Here is a 19,428-nt window from a genome sequence, read left to right as displayed (position 1 = left end):
AAAAAGTTATTGGACCAAAAACTAATTTTATAAACTACTTTAGCATTTTATTTTCGTTATTCTGGAATTTTCTTTTAACTGATACCCATCAATTTCTTTTAATAATGGCACCTTATGAAAATGAGTGATGAAAGTTCTGTAGCAGGTTCGGAATTACATTAACAGAGGTGAATAAGCTATTATGGCAAATAAAAATCGATGTTATCATTATAAGTTTGTGATTAGACACCCGAACGAAAAACTGAAAGCAAAGGATATTGAAGAAATTTATTTGGTAGGGCGCGTGTTTTATTTTCTGTAGAGATATTACTAGATTGTTGAATGAGATCTGGCAGCACGTAGTTACCTGGAAACCCTTGAGGACGTCATTCTAGAACTGCTGGATATTTCATTAAATAAATAAACAAAAACGTCTTTTTTTTCACTCGGTTAAGGGCAGCTGAGCTGTTAACTTAACCGAGCATGTGAAAAAATACATAAATCAACTACAATAAGGCAATAAATAACAATAGATTAACAATAACAACATACATGGAACATGTTGAATTGCCAAAAAAATATAAAATAACAGAACAATAATTAAAGCAAAACAGTTGACAAGGCTAATCTATATTTAACAAAAGTGCAAAAACGTAACTTGCTATGTAATTTCCATTAACGGTTTTTTTTTAAATATTGTTTAAGAGAGTTTCTGCCCAGGTTTATCTCGGGGTATCAGTTTAGCAACTTAGCAGACAGACAAGAAAATGAATTTTTTCTGGGTCGTAATTTTTTCCATCAAATATTCCGGCTACCCAGTGTTGAATATCTTATTTGAAAATTGAGCTAGGTGAAGCTTTTGTCTATCTGATCGAATATGAAACGAATAAATGAGTTTTGTACTTTTTTTAGTTTGGCTTTAGTGACCAAATCCAAACAGGAACAGAATACAAAATTGCAATAGTTTGTGTGAGACAAGACCAATGCTTCAGGCAATAATTTTTTTAACTTTCTGCAAATAATAGCTTTGTATAAGTTCCTTAAGTTACAATAACCTTTTTATTAACAAAAACAACACAAAAGTTTTTGCATGCGGAAGCAAACGGTATTTTGACATTATTAACTGAAATGTCAAGCAGTTTACTACCACAATCTTGAAAAAGTCCGACCTAATAGCTGGCTTATTTGGATTTAACATTAGCCTGTTATTATGTGAGTATATTGCAATCTTTTATTTAACTTCTTTAAAACTTCAGCAGCCTCAAAACGTGGAAAACTTGCATATAATCATTGCTCCATTATATTGCTGTTTGCCCACAGCAAGATGGTGTCCCAAGTCATTACTTTAGGCTATTAAGGCAATTTCTTAATAATAACTTTCCCGAAAGATGGGTAGGCACCAACAGACCTGTTAGATGGCCTCCGCAAATTCCCGAGCTTTTCGAAATCTGCAAATGAGACTCATGATTCTTTTGAACGCTTTTCTAAGAATTATAAAAATGTGCCAATTTGAACATTAAATTTAAAAATGAGTTTAATTCTTTTATTTTGGATGCGTTTTATATTGTTACTGTATGGTACAAAACTCTTGTTGCAAACTTACTGTTGCTATAAAAAATAATTTTCAATTATTTATTATTGATATTCGTGGTGGCCTTTTATTAAATTAAGAATTTTTTTTTGGAAAACTGTAATTTATTTGTCTGTTTCTGAGAAAATTGCGTACTATTATATATTTTTGAAAAGATTAAAAATCACAACTTTTATAGTCTAATAATATACAGTATACAATATACTTTTTGACCTGGCCCTGTAAACTAATTCCGTATGTAGAAATGAGAAATGAGTTCTACGGGAAAATTGCATAAGAGACTATTCTCACATTTTCGATAAGTTATCTGATACCTGACATACGAGGGGTGCATGAAATGTAATAATTTCAATTTGATTATGTATCTTAACAATGAAGAGGGCTAAGGAAATTTTGGTAACAGCATCTTTAGTTACATGACAAAGTAGTAGTAAAAATAACGAAGATACCAAATACCAATGCAAAACAAAAGTACCCCAAAGAGGACACCCGGTACATATAGAGAAAAAGAATATGAATCTGAATTTGCCTTATTTTTACCAACACCGGCAATTATAACCGTTGAAAATTTAAATAGGTTTTCTGGATTATCCCACAAACATAATTTTGGCAGATACCCCCTTTGACATTTAAAGGATTCAGCTGTTAACAACTATTAAAAAAAAAAAACGGCTTACCTTCGTCAAATTCTTAAACACGACAGATCTGCAATCAATTTTGGGGAAAAATAAACGGTAGTAGATGAATAGCAGAAGAAGACCTTGTCAGTGCAACCAAGGATCGATCAAACTTGTAGTCGCCAATATTTATTGAGTGAATAGGCAGCTTGAATTATGCAGAAAATGTACTTAGTCGTTCTCTTGTATTTTGGATGCCTCCGAAAATATTCACGTTTGACTGTGAAAAATATTTGCATTTTTTTCTTATTTTATCCTTTATATCAGAAACTAAGCGCTATACGAATTGTGAAGAGACCAATTTTGTAGAGAAAACAGAAGAAAGAAAGAAAAAACATCATTACATCTTTTTGGTATTTAGAATAATTGCAAAGTTATACTGCAATGAATATAAGCACCTACGGAACATTCAAGTCGTTCTGCTAGAACATTATTGCCTCTATTTTGTTCTGTAAATTGGCATTCACACTTAAAATAGTTGTAAAAATAATATAGTAAAAGATGGATCACAATAATATAAGATATAACAGATAGAGTCCAACTCAAAAGAGCAATTTCTGATGCAAAAAATGCTACTTGGAAGAAAGTTATCGAGGAAGTAGACAGGGACACATGGGGAAGAGGGTACAAAATTGTTACCAACAAAATAAAATATCCACCATTAAATATGTGAGATGAAAAGCAATTACAAATTCCTACTTCACATTTGCCGTCCCGACCACTTAAAAAGTTGAATAAGGTAATACTTCAACCTAGCGACATACCTCTGTCTACATCGAAAAACTAAGAACAGCAGTTGGAAAAATAAAGGACAGCAAAGCCACTGGACCCGACAACCTCCCTCCTGAAATTATAAAGACAATTGGGAAGGATTATATTGAGGAGGCACAGACCTCATTGACAAAATACTGTTACAGGGAGAATTTGGAAATTGGCGCGACTTATCCTTATAGAGAAACCAGGTCAGGATAAGAAGTATAGACCCATATGCTTGATCAATGTAGCTGGTAAGCTGCTGGAACATTTGCTGGTTAAGCGTCTCAAAGAAGAAATTGATAGGACTGGCGGACTGGCAGAAGAGCAGCATGGGTTCAGGGAGAAGAGATCAACGCTTTGAGAAGGATCTGAGAAAAGGTAGGCGAGGTAACAAAGGTAAAACAAACACCGTGGGGAAGAACACGGCACCATGTAACAATGATAGCAATTTACTTCGAAGATAGGCGTTTAAGCGTAGGTGAGGCAGCGCAAATAGACGTCACATGCGGGATCAGTAATAGGTCCAACTCTATGGAACGTGTATTACAACGGTGTGTTCCGAATTCCCGTTTCAAAAGGTATTACCCTTGTCGGATATGCTGACGATTTGGCTATCTTAGCACAAGTAAAGGGAGTCGAGATGATGAAAAAAGTAGTCAATCATGCTCTTCACAATGTTACGGAATGGATGAAATCTAAAAACCTGATATTGGCCCCCAAAAAACGGAGGCATTCCTGTTCGTTGCTGGAAGAAAGGCTAAAAGCATTTTAGTTACAGTGGAAAGATCAACTCAATGGCAGGAAGTAGTCAGATATCTGGGCATTAAACTATACAAGAACATGTCCATGGGGGCCCACGTCAGAGCCGTAACAGAAAAAGTCAACAAGGCCTTTTACCAAAAGTGAATGGACCTCGTGAAAACACCAGGAGGATATTATGATCCTTAGCGACTTCAAAACGATTACATTGAGATTGAGAAGAAAGTCTATAACAGGATACGTTCAAAGGAGGGTAGCCATAAGAGTCTCCGGAGCATTCAGAACAACCTCCAACACGGTACTTATGGTGATAGCTAGGATCCCGCCTATTAATATCTTAGTTAAGTGCAGAGCCCGTATAGAGAAAGATGGACCAGGAAGCACAAAACACGATGATGTTATGCTGGCAAGAGGAATGGGACAGCGATGATGGTACAGCGGAATGGAGTAAAAAGCAAATTTCAAATATAAGACCCGGGTTTGAGAGACGACACGGTGAAGTAGATTTCTTGCTGACACAAATACTCACTGGCCACGGGTGCTCTGAAGCCTACTTCAAACGTTTTAATCTGGCCCAAACCGAGGAGTGCCTTTATTGCTTAAACGTGGATACGGTGGAACACACTCTATTTTTCTGCCCAAGATGGAACATGCAGCGTAATTTAGCGGAGCAAGTACTCGGTCACATCAGCCCAGACAACCTAGTTGAAAAAATAGAACGGTCAAATCTTATACAAGCTTGCTGAACTTCAGTCAATCGGAGACCCTCTTCTTGAAGTAATGGCCGTCAGCAGTTCCAAGAAGACAAAAGGGTAACCAACCCGACGCTATCCGGGCAAACAAGATCGCCATTAGCCAAGCCCGGATGTCTGATTAATTAGCAAATTGCTAATCCTCTATAAATAATAATAATAATATTGCGGGTGATTTGCCATCCCCTTATGATTAGCCTTATGACTGGCAAATTGTTCTGCGAATGCTGCACATCCACTAATACTGGAGGAAATTTCAGCCTTAAATGAATAATAAAAGGATGCTATTTTTTGACATATTAGGCACGTTCTGCCTCTTCCTGTGACTGCAGTCAGCGCTAATCGTCATGGATACAACTAAGTTAGCCACCGCCCCCCTCCTCACAATCAAAAATATATATATATAATCACTCAAAAATGGGACTGGCTCTTAGACGATAGGTAAGGTAAAAGGGTTGAGATAAAATTTGAAGCCGAGAGGCCAAGCGAAATTTGTTTGAGTGCGGACCTGCAATTCTTCGCCTGGCAATGGTGTGCTCCGTAATTATTCTCAGTGTGCCCTGGACTTTAGGACAACGAAGACGGAAGTGAGAAGATGCTGCCGAGCGCGTATTCGAAGTAGGGTCTTTCATTTTGAATATGACTTACAATAATTAAGTATTAATGCAAAAAACTATATTTTTCTAAAAATAAAAAGCGTATCAGGCACTTTTGGTACCGCTTGTACTTAATTTTATTGCTATTGCAATAAGAAAGTTTTACAAAATTTTGAACGAATGCTGGTTAGTTAGATTTTCGCAACGGTCGATAAGAAATTGTGATACCTTATTAAAAAGAAAAAATGTAATGTATGTAATTTAAAATGAAAGTGCAAAACCCCATAGGGTTGGGCAAATAATCCAGTTAAATTTAAGATAAAATATAATAGGTTTTTTAAAAACTGCCTTTTAAGACAATTAACATTTACGTTTATGAGAAAAAGAAAAAAATAAAATAATAAAGTTTTGTGCAATTCATATTAGGATTAAATTTCCTCCTCCCTCATCCTACTTTCAAAGGAATGTATCGAATTACCAATAACCCCGCATATCACTTTACAGGCCATAAATTGGACTACCTAAACTTGATAAAAAGAAAAAACCTGCAATAAAATCAATATCAAACAATGAAAGTGCGTCGATACTTGTTAAATTGAACTTGCTGACGTTTCGCCAATCGTCTTGTTGACTTCTTCAGAACTTACCTGAAACTTGAAGTTTTCATTTCCAAGTGGCACGTACATTTATTGGACTTAATAGATATAAATTTGCACTATTTTTATTTGCTTTAAGAACAAATAGTAGAATAAAGCTCGCCAAGGTCATCAATATGCTTTAGAAACTGAATTTTATGATAGATTATTGTTGAGAGATTAATAAAACATTTTAAATGCTTGGTATTTTATAATTTTTAATATATATGAGGCTTGTAATAAAATAATTGACCCACCTAATAAAATAAAAAGCGCTTTAAAATTGCAATTTCATCTTCTGCGCCATTTCTATATAACTTCATTAACACTGTCTTTTTATGCTAATTCAGAACGCAATCTATTGTGAAACTGTAAAATGCCGGGTGGTCAAATTTCTAATTGGAAAAACTTCAGAAAAAGAGTAAAGGATTCATCTCTAGATACTGTAAACCAAATAGTTGCGACATCATCATCCATTGCCAAGTTGAAATCTATCATCACAGATTTAGAATATCAAAATCTAAATTCTAGTTTTTCTGAAATTCAACAACAGCTTGGAACTTATGATAAAGGAAGCACCAATGTAGAACCTGTCGATTCAAATGACGAAGAAGATATGCCACAGACCTATCCGAAAGCAGTAAAAATATTACGGTGAATCAACTACTTCTTGTAATATTAGTCATTTTGCATCAAGGGAGCTTTTTAGTATTTTGAATGACATAATTTCAGAGTTTCGGCGACTTTTATACAGTTTAAGGGCTAAAAATGATTTAATTCAAATCGCCTTATTTTCCATTGTTCCAATCGCATTCAACTTCATATTTGAGACAACCAGCTTGTCATAAATACAAAAATGAAATATCAATAAAGTCTACTAGAAGTTTCTATTGTAACATCAGATTTGGATTTCAGAGTGTAACAGAATGCAACCGATTGTTTTTTAATTAATTAGAACATTTGAAAAATGATTTGTATCGGCATTATTATCGTAAAAGAAAAATGATATTTTTTTCGTGATTCTTACAAAATTAAAATGTCATTGGCAAGTTGTTAAAGTCCCATGCAGCAGAGATTGTGATTGTTTTTAAATGAGTCGTTTTCCATGCTTCTAGAAAATTATTACGTATTCTTAAATGATGTTTTACCGCTAATATACTTTTGACACGATATATTATGAAAGAATTTTATGGTGTTCTCAAAAACCGCAGAATAGTATATTATGCAACCAGTGCAGTAGTAAACGGCATTTGAGTCACGAGTTTATTTGACACGAGCGGAGCGAGTGCGTAATAAACGAGTGACCTAAAAAGTTTACCGAACGTGTTAATTATGTGATAGAATATGCTGATGAAATGCTAGCTTCAGTATTCCCAGTATCTGCGACGCGACGCTTGCATAAAAACTTTATATATATAACAACTTTGTACTTTGCGTCCAGTTCTCCTTGTAACGGGTTAAATAAAACCTCGTAGTTCTGTTTGTAAAACAAAAAAGTGTTTTTTAAAAACGAGACCCTTCGTTCGAAAACCTTAACTGGCGCAGTCGTGACGGATTTGGGGTAGTTTTCGGTCAAAGCCACGTCATCGGGACGATTTGATCGCGAAACGTGGGTTTCAACCCTTAGACTCCAAAACGAACCAGTGATAGACTGTCTGACAAACCCAACGTGATTGAGTTCGACTGAGGGCAAGGAAGGCAAGAAATCACCCCCGCAAGCAGTGCTACGCAAGGAAAATTCTAATAGGAAGAATAGGCTGACGACTAAGAGAAATCAAGGTTAGTGCCCAAAATTCCTATTGTTCTCCTTTCATCTTCCCTGGTTAGGACGGTGGAAATAATTTTAAGGATTCTTAGTTTTAAGTTCAATTTTAAGAAATTTCAAAATCAATTAAATTTATGAACGAAGATAAAGACGTCGACAATTTAAGTGCGTTTTTTTACTTCGTTAAATTTAGTGGAAAAGAAAGTAGAGAATAGTCAAATTAATTTGAAAATGAATTCTAATCAATCGTCGAATTCAGGTGTAAATTACACATTGTTAAAAATGTTTATAGATAGTATTCTGCCATATAATGGTGATTCCAGCACTTTAAATAGTTTTCTATCAGCTGGAGATTTCCTTTTTGATACATATGGTCAAGGAAACGACGAAATTTTAAAACAATATTTGTTAAGGACTATAAGAATGAAACTTGTTGATCGCGCACAAATTCTAGTAGGCTGTAGAATGGAGTTAGTAACGTGGGACAATATTAAAGTAGCTTTGTTAAATTGTTTTGGCGATAGACGAAATTTAGAATGTTTAGAACAGGATTTGTTTATGGCCACCCTCTTTAAAAATGAACATCCTTTAGATTTTGGGAAAAGATTACAAGTTTTAAGAAGTATCCTTGCTCAAAAAATTAATGCATTTCCTGCCGATACCATGGATAATGCAAGTAAAGTAATTCATTTACGTCAATACGATCAAATTTGTTTAAGGACGTTTATTAGAGGATTACCAGGACAATTACAAAGTATTATAAGACTTAAAAATCCGAGCTGTATAGAATTAGCTATGACCCAAATTATTGAAGAGGAAAATTTTCAATATACACAAAATATCTTCAGAACTCCAATTCAATCAAAAGTTTTACCTAATACTTCTATCGAACCCGTTAAACAATTTTCACAAAATCCAAATTATTTTAGTAACCAAAATTTTAATTATGTACAACCGATTCGCCCTACAAATTATTTCCAAAACAACAATCACCATAATCAAAATTTTAGAATTAGGCATGATCAAAATCAGTTTACTCCCCAGACTAATAGTTTTCCCAGAGGTCCAATTAATATGCCTCAACCACGCGAAGTTCCAAGAAATTTTCCTACAAATAGGCAAGTTTTTGGCCCACCTAAAAACGTATTTAAACCGACAGGTCAGGTACCTAACAATAAACCCGAACCTATGTCAACAAGAACAAACTATACCATACCACGTCAAAATAATCAAATTAACCATTTCAAACCTACTGGCCCTAGAAATTTTATTTCGCAAGAATTATACCAAATCGACCAAAGTAACGCGGTACAAACAGATGAAACATCTGCGGTATTTCAAAATGAAAATATTCACCAAGACGAATACTCTGAAATTGAATTTTCAAATCAAACTGAATACTTTCATGACACTCAAAATTTTGACGAACACCCTGAAATTGAAAATCAAATATCTCAAAATTTTACAATAACGAGCCAATGCGACTCAACGAAATGACATTAGAAATGTATACCGAAATTAATAATAGTTTACCGTACATCCAGATTAAAGAACCCGTAATTAAACTTTTAATTGATACTGGTTGTTTTCACTCGATTCTTCGACCTTCCATTGCAGAAAAATTTTATTATGAAAAAATATATCATTCCCCAACTATTATTAAAACAGGAACTGGTGAAAAGGAAACTCTATTTAAAGCAGATATTCCGGCTTTCCCAGAATTAAAGGCTAATACCAACCTATCTTTTATTCTTTTTGACTTTCATAAATTCTTTGACGGTATAATAGGATTAAACGACCTAAAACGTTTTAATTTTTCTATCGATCTAGTCAATAAACAATTAAGGAATAATACAACTAATATACCAATTTTATTTAGACAACCACAAAACGAAATATATTGTATTACTGTGAATGCACACGAAATTGTTAACGTAAGAATTCCAGTAACACAAAACAATGATGTTATTATTCCCGAGCAAGTCATTGAAGGTCTCTATTTTCCAGAAACACTTACTACTGCAAAAAACGGTTTCGCGCAAACAGAAGTTTTTAATTACACTGAGAAAAATATAACGTTAAATTTCCCACAACCTCTAAAAGTTTTATCTTTTCCGGACTTTCATAAAGAAAATTTTGAACTTTTTAATTTAGAACACATCTTACCAAAACATAAAGAACAATTTAGTAAATGCGACATTTCCAAAATAATTCGTTGCGAACATTTAAATTTAGAAGAAAAATCTGCTATAATAAGGCTTTGTAAAGAATATAACGATATTTTCCATCATGTAAACAAAAAGTTAACATTCACCAATAAAATCAAACATTGTATAAGAACAACGGATGAATTGCCTGTATACACTAAATCATATAGATACCCCTTTATCCATAAAGAGGAAGTTCAACGGCAAATTAACAAAATGTTAGACGACGGCATCATTAGACATAGCCAAAGCCCTTGGAGCAGCCCCATTTGGGTAGTCTCGAAGAAACCTGACGCCAGCGGCAAGCAAAAATGGAGGATTGTTTGTGACTTTCGTAAGGTAAATGAGAAAACGATAGACGACCGCTATCCATTGCCTAATATAAATGATATACTCGATAAATTGGGAAGGTGTAATTATTTTTCAACTATCGATCTTTCATCTGGTTTTCATCAGATCGAAATGGATCCGGAATCAATTGAAAAAACAGCCTTTAGTGTCGAGAATGGTCATTTTGAGTTTGTTAGAATGCCTTTCGGATTGAAAAACGCCCCCGCGATATTCCAGCGCGTCATGGATAATGTTTTGCGTGATGTACAGGGAAAGGTTTGTCTAGTATACATGGACGATATCATAGTATTTTCGTCATCCCTAGAAGAACACATCAAACATCTTAAACTTGTTTTCCAAAAACTGCGACAGGCTAGACTAAAAATTCAACTAGATAAAACGGAATTCCTACGAACCGAAGTAGAATTTTTGGGTCACATAATAACAAAAAACGGAATTAAACCGAATCCCAAGAAAATTATTGCAATCCAGAAATTTCCTGTACCGAAAACAGCAAAAGACATAAAATCCTTTCTAGGCCTTCTTGGATACTATAGAAGATTTATTAACGGATTTGCAAAACTCACCAAGCCATTCACAAATTGCCTAAAGAAAGGAGCGACCATCAAACACACGCCAGAATTTCTAGAAGCATTCGATCTTTGTAAAAATATCTTGTGCAATGATCCAATACTACAATATCCAGATTTCGAAAAACCTTTTATATTGACAACGGACGCCTCTAATGTTTCTATAGGAACGGTTCTCAGCCAAGGAAAAATTGGTAGTGATCTTCCCATAGCCTTTGCCTCTAGGACATTGAACCCGGCTGAAAGCAATTACTCAACCATAGAGAAAGAATTATTAGCAATCGTGTGGTCAACAAAATATTTCCGACCATATTTATTTGGCCGAAAATTTGTGATAGTTACCGATCACAAACCTCTACAATACCTGTTTATAATGAAAGAACCAAATTCCAGATTGCTAAGATGGCGACTAAAACTGGAAGAGTTTGATTACATAGTTCATTATAGGAAGGGCAAACTGAACACTAACGCTGATGCCCTATCACGCATCGAACTAAATATGATAGATAAAGAGTCACTTTTCGGAAATCCTGGAGATATTAATGAAGATATCGATAAATACATACATGAAGAAGATCAAAATATAAGCCTTGAACAATTGGAACAAATTGAAGACGTGTTTAACCCTCTAGAAAATGTAAACACTCCAAAAATTAATATCATCTCGGACATTCAAATTAAACCGCCAAATATTCCTAATACTGGTAAGACAGTACACTCAGCAGCTGAAGATCCAATATTAAATATACCAATTACCGAAAATATTTTAAATACTTACTCTAATCAAATAATATTTAACCAAAAAACAAACGGTCGTTATCACGTGATTAGGAGTTACCCATTCCAAAATAAATCTAGATTTTCTGTTTATTTAAGTCAAAACTATCAAAATGAAATAATTAAATTCTTTTTAGATTATTTGGATCCAACAAAAATGTACTGCCTTTATGTACAAAACACCGAAATAGATTTAAATCGAGAACTATCTGTTTTGTTACCAAATACATTTAAAAACCGTGCTTACAAATTGGTAATATCGAAAACTCTTTTAACTGACGTCACTGACAGGACAAAACAAAAAGACCTAATTGCATATCATCATGAAAAAACCTGTCATCGAGGAATTAATGAAAGCCTAATAGCATTAAAAAGGCTCTATTATTGGCCAAATATGAAAACTGATCTAACTGAATATACTAATAATTGTGACACGTGCCAACAAACAAAATATGATCGACATCCACCAAAATTAAAGTTTATGTTGACACCGACCCCTTCTGAACCATTAGAATCCATCCATATAGATACTTTTCAAATATGTAACGTAAAATTTCTTACAATTATAGACGTATTTTCACGGTACGCCCAAGCTTATCCGTTAGAACCCGCTTGCACAGCAATTGCTATCTTAGACGGTTTAGCGACCTTTATAAGTCATCACGGCCTACCTCAACAAATAACGTGTGATAATGGTACGGAATTTAAAACGTCTTTGCTTTTAGATTTCTGTAAATTGCATAAAATTGCAATTCATTTTACAACTCCCGGCAATTCTAATAGTAATAGTCCAATAGAGAGATTTCACTCTACTCTTGTTGAATTATATAGGGTACTAAAATTAAAAGAACCTAAAGAAGCCCCTAAAAATTTAATAAAATACGCCATTATAGGTTATAATTCATCAATGCATAGCGTAACAAAACAAAAACCTTTTGATGTTATTAATGGAAAAGTAAACGGTTTAGATCCCTTTGATTTAACGGATGAAATCATTGTAAATAATTATATCACAGATAGACGTGAAAGACTAAAAACTATCTATCAACAAATTTACGAAACATCGTTAGAAACAAAAATACGTTTAAATGAAAAACAAAACGAAAAACGAGAAAATCCACCTGAAATGAAACAAAATACAAAGGTTTACGTTACTGACAAAACAGCAAAACGTAGTAAGGACAAACATCGAAGAAAACCTGTTATTATAGATCAAGATATTGAGAATAAAATTATTACAAAAAATAAAAAAATAATTCATAAATCTCAGATCCAAAAACCTAAAGCTTTTTCTTCTTCGCAGGTTAATGAACCGGACAACGCTGTTCCTTCTTGCAGCTACGCTGTTATTAGTGATAGCGAATAATGATATTGAAGTTATCCCAATTAAAATACCACTTCTCCCCTTCCGCTTAGGAAATGCTCGAATAATTCAACATCAACATACATTTTTGCATTTTGTAGAAACATCTCAACTTTTTAATCAATTACGTAATTTAGAATACGCTTACGCTGTAATCTCAAAATCATTAAACTATATAAATAAACATAATTATCAGAATGTACACTATATTAATGGAAATAATTTACTTAATAATGTTCGATATTTAATTACTCAAGTAAAATTTAAACTTGGTAACATAAAACCTAATAACCGTACAAAAAGAGGTTTAATAAATGTTGTAGGTAAATTATCGAAATGGCTTTTTGGCACTCTCGATTCAGAGGATGGACAAAAATACGATAAAATTATCACAGAACTTGTGCGTAGTAAACATTCATCTGACATCCAACTAAAAAAGCAAACCTCGTTGATTCAACAGCTGATTGACAACTATAATGATACTATAACACTTCTACAGAAAAATCAAGAAGCTATTAAAAAACATATAGACATTTTTGAATATAATTCAAATAAAACTATTACTGACATAACTACTTTCATTAAAGCTCAAAATACACTAATGCAAATTATTCTAAGTTGCCAAAGTTTTATAACTTTTTTGGATAATTTAGAAAATGCCATTACATTTGCGAAATTAAACACATTACATCCTGTAGTAATATCGGCGGCTGAATTAGAACAAATAATTTTTAAATTGACTGTTCTCTATGGTGATGATCAAATTCTAATTTTTGAAAATCAAAATAATTATTATCAGTTAGCAAACTTACAAGTTAAATTTACAAAAGATAAAATAATTTTTGCCGTCCATATTCCGATTTTTCTTAAAGATATTTTTGAAATATTCCACCTGTTCCCAGTACCTGTGAATCACTCCTTAATTATACCTAATTCACCCTACCTAATATTGGGCACTGACATGCAACAATATCAAGAATCAATCTGCCCAATCATTGAAGACACCTACGTTTGCGAAAATCAACTTACCCAGCCCATCGGTGATTGTGTGACAACCCTCATTAAATATGCCGAAAACAAAAATTGCCACGTGGTCAATGTAAATGTTTCAACGCATATAATACGACCAATCACTAGTAGATTTGTTTTGATAATACCATCGGAACAGAAACTTAAATTACAAATGAATTGTCAAAACAAAGAAATAGCTTTTATTGAAGAAGCCTGCCTAATCAATGTTCCATATAATTGTGGTATAAGTTCCCAAAATACTGAGCTTTGGAATAAAGAAGAAATTTTTAAAGCAAACCCATTCTCACTGCCACCCATTAAAATTGAAAATATGGAACATCACGATGTAAAGTACCAGCCACTCCAACTACAATCGATTGATCTCAATACGATCAAAAAACTACGAGAAGCTGGGAAATCATCGATCCCCGACATTGGTTATGAAATTCATCCAGTCACTTGGAGTCTCGCCACTTCAACAGGAATGATGTTTATTTTAATCTTGTTAATAGTTATAGCATGGAAAATCTACAAGAGCCATTTGCTGCAAGATTCCAAGAAAACCAAGAACGACCAGTCTTCCGAAAACAACCCTTCGTCCCTGTTGTTTTCCACTTCGGAGGGAGGAATTATGTGATAGAATATGCTGATGAAATGCTAGCTTCAGTATTCCCAGTATCTGCGACGCGACGCTTGCATAAAAACTTTATATATATAACAACTTTGTACTTTGCGTCCAGTTCTCCTTGTAACGGGTTAAATAAAACCTCGTAGTTCTGTTTGTAAAACAAAAAAGTGTTTTTTAAAAACGAGACCCTTCGTTCGAAAACCTGAACTTGTTGCATACTATACTTTTTCTACGACCGTTAGTTTTTGGGTACATTTTCGCAAAACAACACGAATACATTCACTGACACGACCCTCAGAATTGACAAACTTCAAAATTCAAGGCATGGGAAATATCTCCGAAAATATCCGAAGTGGATCGAAACTGAAGTGGTAAAGTGGAGCTTCCCGTATTGTAGATCGGTGTGTAATTAGGCATTTAACAGACGGGAGTAAAAAATGTTATTTAGCATCATCCGGAACCTCCCCTACAGCTCTATAAAAAAAAACTGTTATGTAGCATCTTCATAAAATGGTATATAATTATCATGGGCAGCATTATATAACAATTATTTTACAAACTTGCGCCTTTTCCAAGATTATAAGCTTCAAAGAAAAGGTATGGTCTGTTCATAGATATAAGAAATTGACCAAATGCTTTTGAATGGCATTAACCAAGGGTGGTCATTAACATACAATGCAACAAGATTATTATTTATTATTTATTATTTTCTATTACGGATCACAATTTTACCGGAATTTAAATTCCGAAATTTTAGGTAATAATCTTGTTGCATTGTATGTTAATGACCGCCCTTGGATAATCCCATTCAAAAGCAATTGGTCACTTTCTTATATCTATGAACAGACCATAACCAGTTATTTTAAAAATGAAAGAGTTTTATTAAAATATAATACGGTATATGAAAATTTTCAGCTTGTTTCTGCTACTAGTAAGATAGTTTTATGGCTTTGTAAAGAAGAGAGTTGATAACTGATGATTTTTTACCCAAGTTTAGGTCTGATTTTCTATTGATAAGAATATCTAAGAATGGGAGATTGTTATTAGTCCTAGTTCAATGGTAAAACATATTTTAGGGTGTATAGAGAGAATATATCGTAGGGATTCTTGACTGTGAGCCCACATAACAAACATGAACCTAGCGTTTCCATAATTTTGGTTTTTTATGGGAAAAGTTTGTTAATAGTATTGCAGTATGCTGTGAAAAAACCTACAACATTGCGAAATAAACTTTCATCCATTCCTACCTTTCAATTTCAATTCTTTGTATATTACTTCCTATTTCGCCTTTATATTAGTTTTGCTCTCTTTTCTTGCTTATCCACGTCTTTAACTGGTTCGCACAATTTCCTTCTCTTAAACTTTTGCTTAGATCAGTATTTTAATTTACTCTAAAGATTATTTTATTGTAGTGTCGGGTTTTTTAGATTGAAGTTTAATCTATACTGTCGTACAAAATCATTGCACATTGCCGATGACGTTACGAAGCGAAGAACAAAATTACTAACATCGAGATTAATAAATTGGCAACAATAACGTAATATGGTGAAAGCATTATGTTAGCCCGTAAAAACCTAATCGATGAAACCTCCTTCTTCCGATCCACCCGGTCGCCTCCCTCTTCCACCCTGCGATCTCGCGCGATACACATTCGGACGCACGCAAAAAACCCCCGGTAAACCCCCCATAAGCATCAATTTGAAAGGAACCCCGCGGTTCAGGGCTCGAGTCGCGTGGCAACAAGCTTCGGGGGCGGGGCGTCGCCCGGCCAATGGGGTCGCGCGTGAGATCACCCCGGTCGCACCCCGCCCCACGCCGTGTCGAGGGGGTAGAAACCGGTTTTACCGACAAATTGCCCGTTTAATAGACAATATGCGGTGTATTAACGGAGGGTAGTTTTGATAGCGATGCACCGTTGAGCGGCGGGATGATCGGTAATTCGCCGTCCGCACCAATCGATTTTGATTTTCCCACATAGTCCGAAAAAGATCTGCAATGGACCTCATTTTCGAAACAGCGTAGTTTGAGAACTTGATATACTGTGTATTCCTGGGTTCACTATTTTGTAAACACTGAGACGTGGAAATACTAAGAGATTGTCGAATTTCCATTGTTTTTTTTTTGCTTCACAACCTTTCGATCAGATGTATCAATTTCAGACTGGTAGTATTATTACAACTAAATTTCTGGGATGTTATCTTTCTGTTTGCTTATTTTCTAAGATTTTGGTGAATAAATCTCCTTACTTATACAAAAAAATAAGATTTAGAGGTGACGTGCACACTATCAGGAGACACTCATACAACCACTTGACTTGAGCATTACAAATATCTCAATGAATTACCAATTAAATTAAATATAATAACACCACAAAAAAATAGTGTTCGCTGGTTAATTATAGATAAAAACAGGTATAAGGTATATATATTGTATAACTGTTATTTTTACTCCATGAAAGATTAAAGATTACATTGTGTATGATACTTTTTCATAATTGTCACATCTGCCCTCTGCATTTCTTTGGCCTTAACTTAGGTTGTACCGAACTGAAGAAGAACTTATGGGACCTTATAAAGGAACCGAAATACAAAGTTTTCAAAAAGATTTTCCTTTTGGGGAAACTACTATGGTTACTTTTTAAAATTACTTTCACATTAACGAAGGTTATATAAAAGTACTCATTCATTCCTTAGCTAGTAGCTGAATGTCGAGATTCTACCAATCCACTACTCGATCATCTAGGATGTTTTTAACCTAGAATACTTTTAATATTTCGCATAAATACTGCTTGGTCTGAGCTGCTGTACTAAATCTAAATCTAGACAATCAGCATCGACCTTGTCCGATCACTTTTATTCGTTTAAATCATTTTCGAACGTAGCTCAAACCTTAATTTTTTTTGAATAAGTTGGATTTTGTCCAAATAAAATCTAATTTTATTGGAAAATAAGATTTGAGGTGAAGTTTTTAAATAAACTGTACTTCGTAAACGTATTCTTATTTAATAACAATATTGGGTGATTGTAACTCGAATCATTTAAATTGAACGCCATATTTTTTAAGTTGCCAGAGGTATTAGGATGTTCTATAGATACCTCAGTGTTTCGGAAGCAAAAGTTTAACGCGTTGGTGCGGGTGACCCGTTCCGCGTGGCGAAACGTAACCGATGTTTTAATGTAGATCCCGGTGCTTGCAATTAGGCATTTGACGCACTAATATTCCGAATAATGTGTCTAATTATTGTTGTTGGCTCTAAATTGATAACTTTGATCGCATGACGCCCGCGGATCCGGTTTATTATTACACCGGAACTATTGTAACCATTTTAAATGCTATTTGTCTAAATTAATGGCGAATGTGATATATTAAACGGTATAAATATCGATACCAATATTTAATACACCCGAATAATAATCTAGTTAAATCACTTTGCTTTATACCGGACGGCTTAACATAGGTAAAAATATATTATGATGGCAAAGGATGCGACCATTTTTACCAATATTTTTCGTTATTTTTTTTTTATTTCTATTTAGTTTTGAAAATTGTATCTAGGCCCTTCAATAGGATTTAGGTTAACCCAGCTTTTTGAAGTAGCAGGCTAGGGGAACAAACTCTATATTTCCAGTATTTCAAAACCAAAATTTTGACCCATAATAAGCTCACGGGTAGGAAAAAAAATCGGTAAATACATTTTCATAAAGGTTGAGTGGAAATTCATCGTAGACTGTTGAAAGTGTTTTGAAAATATTTTGAAAAATAATGTCGCCGATTCAAGCAGTCAAAAGTTCAATTCGACAAACCCTTTTATAATAGTGCTGGCGTATGATCAGAATATGGGATGTTTAAATTTTTAAAGCATAATTCGAATTTCGTTCTTATTAAGAAATATTGTTTTTCTTCAACTTTTATTTGGGTTTAAAAGTCATTATAATGTTGGTCACCACTTCCTTTTAGGTGATTGATATTAGAAATCTAGTTTTAAGTTGGTATCGGCTGGTATCTCACCTAACAAGCCTCCTAGTCCTTGAATCGATGCTGATTTCTCAGTATAAACAAGATATTTTGCGTAGTCCTACAAAAAGCTAATCCAATGACGTCAATTCGCGCGATCTAGGCGGCTTATTCACTGTGTGGCGTGTTGTATTGTCTTGTCAAAACCAAATTCAGCTCGAGTATTCTGGGCAAAAAAATATCTTCCACTTAGTAGAATAAGGCAATCGAATAATGACGAATGGATCTGCTGCAAAACTGGATGCTACAACGCTAAGAATTTCTTCTGGATACAATGATGGCTGATAGCTACTTATTTGATATTCAGTAGATTGAAAATTGGCCACTGCAGCCTGAATAAGCTCAGTGTGAAAGACATTTTTTTCAGAGCGCTGAACAACCCACAACAAAATAATCACTCTAAATTAAGGAAGCTTCAAACTAGTGTTGCTTCTAATTGTTACTCAATGATTATACTGACTGAAAACTGACTTCAATGACAGTGAGTTGGAGATATGGAGTGACATAGTCACGTGGTACGCTCCTCAAACAGTTATTTGTCATAAATGGTTCTGGTTCTGATGCATTCATAGATGCTGCCACTTATTTGCTACCTCGATATCTGGCAAACAAGTTTAACTTTGGATGTGATTATGAAAGAAGATGAAGTGCCAATATGGATTTGTGGGGACTTTAATATGCCTCATTGTGTTTGGTGAACTAAAGATTATTGTTCACTTTCATTTACACTAGTTGGAGAACCCAACCAGTCTGGGGCAAGATAAATAATTCCTGTTTCAATAAATTTCCTAACCTCCATGCTGTACCACAGAGATCCCCTTTAATATTTATTAATGACATTACTGAATGCTTTGAATCTATCGGGTTTTAAACAATCATTCTCTCAGGAACTGCAATCTTACCTTGACAGACTTGCTATATGGTGTCAATCCATATGCTTCACTAAAAATCACAGTTAACTGTGTTCAGCTATGGCATAAATGATTGTCCATTGTCTC

The sequence above is a fragment of the Cylas formicarius genome, unplaced genomic scaffold (assembly GCF_029955315.1).
Source record: "Cylas formicarius isolate icCylForm1 unplaced genomic scaffold, icCylForm1.1 PGA_scaffold_8__14_contigs__length_24414737, whole genome shotgun sequence".
NCBI lineage: Eukaryota > Metazoa > Arthropoda > Insecta > Coleoptera > Brentidae > Cylas > Cylas formicarius.
This window is presented reverse-complemented; position numbering follows the sequence as displayed.